This window comes from Bubalus kerabau, chromosome X, assembly GCF_029407905.1.
Source record: "Bubalus kerabau isolate K-KA32 ecotype Philippines breed swamp buffalo chromosome X, PCC_UOA_SB_1v2, whole genome shotgun sequence".
NCBI lineage: Eukaryota > Metazoa > Chordata > Mammalia > Artiodactyla > Bovidae > Bubalus > Bubalus kerabau.
In genome coordinates, this window is record NC_073647.1 from 21,796,483 (window position 1) to 21,804,595 (window position 8,113).

An 8,113-nucleotide genomic window follows, 5' to 3' on the forward strand; every position below is an offset into this window, starting at 1 on the left:
ATGAAGTAGCCTTTGAAAGCATCTGAACTGCACTTCCCCATGCCAGCGGAATTTGACAGCTAATTATGGAGCCCATATATGATACAAAACTCAGAATTTCTCAAAACGTAGTAGTAATGCCTGAGCAGGGAGAACTGGTTACATTCATTACAGGAAATTCAGTTTCCCTCAGGAAAAGTGGTTCCATGGGTCAGAGTCAGGCCTCATGCTTGGAATTAGGGATTCAGGTCTGCCTGAAGCCCTCTTCTTCCTGCCTTGCTTTTACAGACCGAGAGAAGCACGAAGTCCCTCAAAGGAGAGCTCCCCACAGTAAGGAAAAGTTAGCCTAAGAGGGAGCTAAACCGATGATGCTGAGTTGCCAGAATCCCTCCACAGGCCACCCAAGCGGTGAAGAAATTCATGGAGAGAAATAAAGAAAGAAAAGACCCACAGCCGTGAGCAGAGCCAGCTGGGAGGGATGTTATTACTTTATTTCTGTTTTCTTAACTATGTGCGTGTGTGTGTGTGTGTGTGTGCGCACGTGCGTGTGTGCATGTGTGTTGAGGGGGAGGGAGGATTGATTGCAGAAAATGTCTGGATCCACAGCACTCAAGATGGAAACTTTTGTTGATATAATTTCTCCTAACTTTCCTACACCTTCCTTCCCTTCTACTCCATTTCCCCAGTGGCTATCAAGAGCTGTATATATCTGACCACAAAACATCCAGTCAGTTCAAGTCAAAAATGCAGCCAGCCATCTGGATTGACTCAAACTCTGTCTACACACACCAATTGGCTTGGGGGTAAAAAAATGTAATTCAGTGGAACAACTGGTTATTTTTAAAACAACGAGTTGAATTCAGACAACCATCCAATTAGTTGATTTCAAAATGCCTGTTTGGCGACATGAAAAGGGTTATTTTCAAAGGGCCTTGTGTGTGTATAAACAACCTGAATGCTATTAAATTGACGAGCTATTTCAGAATCAAGTAGATAAGGCCAAAGCGGCTGGACTCTGTTTATAAAGGGGAAACCTGTTAGGGTAGCAGTCCATCAGGCGCTCCAGAGGGTGACACCTTCTGTTGGAAGGCTGAAGTCTTTCATTTGACAGTGGCATAACCATACCCTTCTCTTTGCAGAAGCAAGCATCTCATTCTTTTTTTAGAGAAACCTCCTGTGCACTTCTTCCTGGATGTGCCGCACTAGACAGAAGGCCAAAGATTCAAATAGACCCTCAAAGGCAAATGCTATTGGGTTAACTATTGCCACGTAACACATTTCCCCATGCACACGGTGACGGTAACTCGATTGTCTCCCCTCTTTTCCAGGTTTCAGCCTCACTGCATACAGCCAGGAAGCCTCTTCTGAGCCATTTGACCCGATTCGTGATGAGTTGAGTCAGTTTAAACCGCACAGCTATATGTTCCTGAGCTTTTATCCCCCTGAAATGTGAAAGTTCTTTCCCAGTGTTACATTGCTAAGAAATGATTTAAGAAAAAAGCAAGGACGAAGGTCTCCTCCTGAAGAGAATTTTATTTGCACTCCCCATGCTTTGTCATAAAGGGCATTCAACTGTGTTAATCATATAAGAAGTTTTAGAGAAGCTCTCTTTTTCACATTAGGCTTAAAACATCACCCCTGAGGTGGTGCTGATGGCTCCCTTAGAAAAGATTTCTTTGACATCTAAGACACAAAGGACTTCAGCAAACGCTCAGAGTTAAACGAGTGGTGCTTAAGTGCTGACTCTCCATCCCCAGTGACAAGCATTTACTAAGTGAAACTTTTGTTACTGCAAATGTCTTACTTGGGTGTGTCTTAATCCTGCATGTTGTGGAGGTTTTGTTTTATTGTGTGTATGTGTGTATGTGTTTTTTTTTTTTTTTAAAAACCATTTATTTTATCAGAGAGGATTCTCACAATGGAAGCATTCATTGCCATGGCTGTGGCTGAGTCTTTAGGTTTAAGACTGGTTAAGCTGCCCCAGGTAAAAGTGTTTGCACAGCGACAGAAGTATAGAATCACAGCCCCTGAGTTGGAGGGGGCCCCATTAAGCCAGTCCTTGCCTTCAGGCATCCACGCCAGAGGAATAGCCACCTTTCTCTTTAAGATCTCCAAAGACAAGAACTCCACATGTAGTTCTTTTATTATAAAAAGTGTGAACTGTAAAACATGTTTACAAGGGAATAATATTATAATCCATCTTCAAATTATTTCCTTTTTTAAACATTTGCTTTCCCAAGCTTTAAAAAATTAATACAGTAAAGTTTCCTTTCTCCTTTGAAAAAATCCTTTCAATAGAAGCATTTCTCCTCTATTTGAGGACCCACATGGGACACTGCTCTCAGGAAATTCTACCAGAGATCCTTATGTTTCTCCTAAAAAGCAGGTTTGCTTTCATCTTATGGATACTTTGAATCAAGAGATGTTGCCTCTTTCCCTTTGACTGTTGGAAAGCTCAGAGCCAAATGTAGAATCAATGAACAGGACCCTATCTCAGCTTCACCCACTTTCCTTCCTTTGCTTTCTCTTCATCCAAATTTCTTCACTTAGTTGTGTTTTTTGCTGTTGTTTCTGGGATTTCTGGATTGGTCTGTTGTGATGTTTGTAAACAGTTTCATGAAACAAGAGCAGCAGAGGCTCTGGATCCTAGCTCCACCCTTTCATAGTTTAACCTGAGTCTCAGTTTCCTCATCTGTAAAATGGAGACAACAATTGCAGTTTCTCCCTCATGGGGTTGTTGTAGGCATTAAATAATACATGTATAGTGCCAAGAAGACAGTATCCATTATTAATAACTATGTTACCTTTAATCATTTTGGGAGCAAGAAAGGCAAAAGAAAATTATTATTCCTCAAATCAAATTTTCAATCTTTTATCCCACTTCTCCTTCTGTCTTCTGTATGAATTGTCTTTCAAGTGAAATCATTTGATGTTTCACACTTTGATGAAACTCCTACTACCTTACAGGAGAATGCTCCCCAAACTTCTTTGATCTTATTGGAAAAGACCCTGATGCTGGGAAAGATTGAGGGCAAGAGGAGAAAGGGGCAACAGAAGATGAGATGGTGGGATGGCATCACTGACTCGATGGACATGAGTTGACCAAACTCAGGGAGATAGTGAAGGACAAGGAAGCCTGGCATGCTGCAGTTCATGGAGTTGCAAAGAGTTGGACATGAGTGAGTGACTGAATAGCAACTACAAACAATCAACAAAATCACTTATTAAAAACACAGATTCCTACTCTTGGACACCTGAAATTACTGTGTCATTGAGCAGTCCAAGGTCTGATGTTTCTGGGATCGATGTATTCTGTATTGGATTTGATCACCAGCTTTTTGTGCAATACATGCCAAATTGTCTGTACTTTCTTCCAAGAATCTAATCGCAAACTTCCAAACTTCTCACTAACATTTTATTTTTGTTTTCGTGCTTTCCGTTCAGTGACTTTCTGTACTTCTTTTTATTCTTTTACTTCCTGTGCTGCTACATGCATGAGCCTATCTTTTTTCCGACTCCTGATGCCCCTTTGTTGTACCAGCAGGTCCTTTTCTACCCCTCACCCCCAATACTTCTTTAGGTGAAGTATATCAGAGCTACAATTGTCATTTGTTTGTATCTTTTTGTGATTAAATGTATATGGACATTATCACAAAAACAGTTACTCAATAACCATTTCAACCCCTTCTTTGGGGAGAAAAACATCTGCAGCCTTTTTAATTTTATTGGCCTGCTTGATGGCTGTACAACCCAATGAAGAAGGAGCCCCACCCACCACAAGGCTCTTCATCCTGCTGGGGAAGCCATACATAGTTGAAAGACCAAAAAGTGCAAAAAAAAAAAAAAAAAAAAAGATTGCATCCGCCTTCCTCTGTTTTACATGGATAAATGCCAAATCCTTCATACTTAAACTTTTCCCCCTTCCTTTATTTTGCCTCCCCGTTTTCCTTTGAATGAATGAATAAATTGTCCAGCCCTCCAAATTTTCTTAATAATATACCTCTGTAGCTCATTCCAGTGTTTAATCACTTTGATGAAAGAAAGAAAGAAAGAAAGTCTTGCTTACTAAAATCCTAAAAATCTTTCCTGCTTTATCTTAAGACTGTTGGGCTGTTTCCCCTTGTTACATGTGTGTTGCTAGGATAATACAAGTATTTTCAAGATGAATTCTCTGCCAAAAGATCTTGCCACTGAGTCATCACCATCCTCATCTTTTTAAAAACATGAGCAAGTCTCAGCAGCACTTCATTCACATTAGTAAACATTACCTAGGGAAAGAAAGAACAGGCTTCAAGAACATGACATCATCATTAAAAATAAATGTTTACTGAGTACCTACTCAGTGCATAGTGCTGTTAGTCCTAGAGATGGAGTAACCACCTGCCTTTATGCACACCTGCACACATATGTACTCCCATGTGCTAAATACAGAGAAGTGGCTCACACTAGAAGGATTACTGGAATTCCAAGGAAGGAGTAATTCTGCCCAAAGGGCCCAGGTGGTCACAAAAGGTAAGACTCCAAGCCCTGAGGAAAGAGTAGCAGAGAGCCTGAGAGAATTAATGTGAACAAAGACCAGGAAACAGGAATGAAAATAGTTTGGGGGGGAAACAATTAGGAGACCATTTGATGGGAGCAGACAGTTTGTGTAGACTGGAAGACAAGTGGGAGATAATAATGGAGCGCTAGACCTTAGTCTGCTTATAGAGGACCTTGAATGCTAGGCTAATTAGTGTTGCCTTATCCTATAAGCAAGAAGGCGTGCCACCCTCACAGATAAAAGAAAACAGACCACTGGGGCTTCTGGGTACCTTCGAGGAAAGGAAGCAGGAACTAATTACAAGAACTTTGTGAAATGGCTTGAGTTTGTGTAACTCTTCTCTGTATTTGTGACTTTCTTATTCCCTTGAAGTATCAGCACTGGGATTACCGCAAGAAGAGGATAACGGGAGAGAGTACAGCCTACCCCAAAGGAAGTGAAAAGGACCCTAAGGAATGGAATAAGTGGTGGTGGTGGTTTTAAAAGTAGAAAATAGACAAGAAAAATCTCTGAGGCTCACAGAAGGGATAAGAAATGCTGCATACCTGGAACCAGCACAGGACTGCCAAATCCTTTGAGGGCTTTGTGAAGAACCCTAGGTATTTCCCTACCAGACAAACTTTTGCAATAGTATATCTCATGCTAACTTAGGGAAGGGCCCTTGAATGGGCATTGTTACGTGAATGCACCATTTTGTGAACCCCAGAGAACTCCGAGAATATTCTTTAATATTCTGTAAGTGGAATTGACGAGGTATGAGGTAACATCTTAAATCCCCTAATTTGAAAGCTCTGCTTGGGCCATAGGAGCTCCCCAACTCCTCACTTCGATTTGATGCAAAAGTAAAATAAAATTCTTTTCAGTCAAGAGCTCATTGTGCCCTGCCAAGATAAGCAGTTGATTTGGATAATCAGGAACTGCTCTCTGCTCTCTTCCTAATTCAATATGGCTTCAGTATTGTGAATGGGCAGCTGTCTGTCTAGGAACACAAAAAGCTTCTGTCTCCACTGATCTTTATTTCTAGCTGAGCTGCTCTCTCTTGGTCTTAAATTCACCCCTTTCTCCCTTTGCAAGTAGGGTATCAACAGTGTTTAGCACAGAGTAATAGGGGAAAGACCCTGTTGCCTCCTTTCACCCACTCTGCTCATGAGTCAAGAAGACAGGAAACATCACTTTCCTCACTGACTTTCATGATCATTTTGTACTTGATACATACTAGATATTCAGTAGTATTTGGTGAAAAAAAGTACTGAATGTCAGGTGCTATGCTAGGTTCTGGGCATTCAGCAGTGAAGAAAATAAGCAAAAATCCTCACCTTTATGGAGATGACATTGTAGTGAGAGCCAAGAAGGAACTATAAGGTCTCAAGTTATATCAGACACAGCACTGAGCACATGGTGAGCACCCAATAGATGTGTGGTGAAATGGGAGACTCTAATATAATAATGCATCTACTTTATGTTTCTCTGCCTCCTCAGTCTCATTTAAAAAAACTTATTATCCTCAAAAAATTAAGAATATAATTACCATATGATCCAGTCATTTCATTCCTATGTATATGTCCAAAAGAAGTGAAAGTAGAAGCTTTAGCAGCTATTTGTATACCAGTGGAAAAGGAAATGGCAACCCACTCCAGTGTTCTTGCCTAGAGAATCCCAGGGATGGCGGAGCCTGGTGGGCTGCCGTCTATGGGGTTGCACAGAGTCGGACACGACTGAAGCGACTTAGCAGCAGCAGCAGCCAGTATTCCTGCCTACAGAATCCTGTGGCCAGAGGAGCCTGGTGGGCTGCTGTCCATAGGGTTGCATACAGTCGGACTCAACTGAAGCGACTTAGCATGCATGCGTGCGTTGGAGAAGGAAATGGCAACCCACTCCAATGTTCTTGCTTGGAGAATCCCAGGGATGGGGGAGCCTGGCCGGCTGCCGTCGATGGGGTCGCACAGAGTCGGACACGACTGAAGTGACTTAGCAGCAGTAGCAGCAGCAGCTCATAGCAGCATTTATGCATACAAATAGAGTATTATTCAGCCTTTAAAAGGAAGGAAATTCTGATACATGGTGTAACTGGATAGACCTTGAGGACATTATGCTGAGTGAATTAAACCAGCCACAAAAAAGACAAGAAAGTAGAATCATTGGCTGCCAGGGGCTAGGAAGAGGGAGGAATGGAGTTTCTCACGTTAACAGGCATAGAGTTTCAGTTTAGCAAGATGAAAAAGTTCTAGAGCTGTGGAGCACAACAACTTGAATATACTTAAAATATTACTGAGCTGTACACTTAAAATGATTGTGATGGTAAATTTTCTGTTAAGTGTATTTCACCACAATTTAAAAAATTTTAAACACTTATTAAACCTCTTTTTGTGAGCATTGTTCAAAGATTAACAAACACAAACCCTTTGCTGAAGTTTACATTGTAATACAGACCCTTCATGATGTGGTCAGGCGTGTCAAGGCCACACAGGCAAGAGAACACAAACATTCAGCCCAGATATGGAGAGGCAGCTGGGTATTTACATTACCCAACAGAGCAAAGGTGAGTGCATTTTGGGATGGAAGGAGGGCAGGCTGTCCATACAGGGTAATTTGACTAGATGCTGCTCCCAATACATTTCTCAAAAATATATCAACGCCACAGCCTGTCATGCATTCCACAATTATAGTCCTTTTTTCAAATCTTGAAGGATTAGGATCTTCCACAACTCCTAATGAGTAGGCAAATAACCCAAGAAGGGACACGACTGGTTTTCAGCTAACAGTTTGTTTCCTGTTTTTTATTACAGGGCTCCAGTATGAGAGAGGAAGCAGTGGGGGAGGACAGGAGATGGGTGGGCAACCAAGATCAGCTTTCACTTTTACACCCAAGTGAAGGAGGCAGGGAGGCAAAAGATACTGATGTGACAAATCCACCCTCACAGAGGCTTTGAGGAGCTGTCCTCCCCTCAAATAATGGAGAGTAAAGGAACACCGTTTCTAAACATTAGCACTGATCAGCTTCCTGAGGTAGTGATCTCCGTTCCTGTGACAAGAAGGACTCAAGCAGAGGCTGGGGTGGGGAAGGGTTGTTTCTCCCAACTCTACATTCTCTGCTTCTCTTAACTTCCTTTACCTCGCCCCACAAGCAACTGTGTGTGAGAGATTCTAGGGAGAGATCTCTTTGCATTCCCCATGAAGAAAAAGTTTGCTGGGCAGGATTCTTTAAACCATACTGCAAATGCATTTCTATCTCCTTAAAGGAACAAACTTATTAAGGACTTCAGCACATGGTTTATGAGTCAATGGCAACTGCTAATAACAAATGGGTCTTATCTATTCTAGAAAGCAAGTCTCCGAGAATCTCTCTTGGGAACCATTGTGAGCAGTTAGTTTGAGTTATTGTACACATAGACTTCAACTAATAAAAGGGCATGTTTTAAGACATTCCAAAATTCCAACCTGTCACTAATTCAGATTGGTCTGCCTGCCCCCACCCCCATTAGTCCAAATAGATGAGATTTTACTGAGGCAGATTTTCAAGTAGTTTGCAAGTGGTAAGGAAGAAGAGGTTTCTCGCACCCTCTCTCTTAATTTGAGACACACGGTTTGACATCT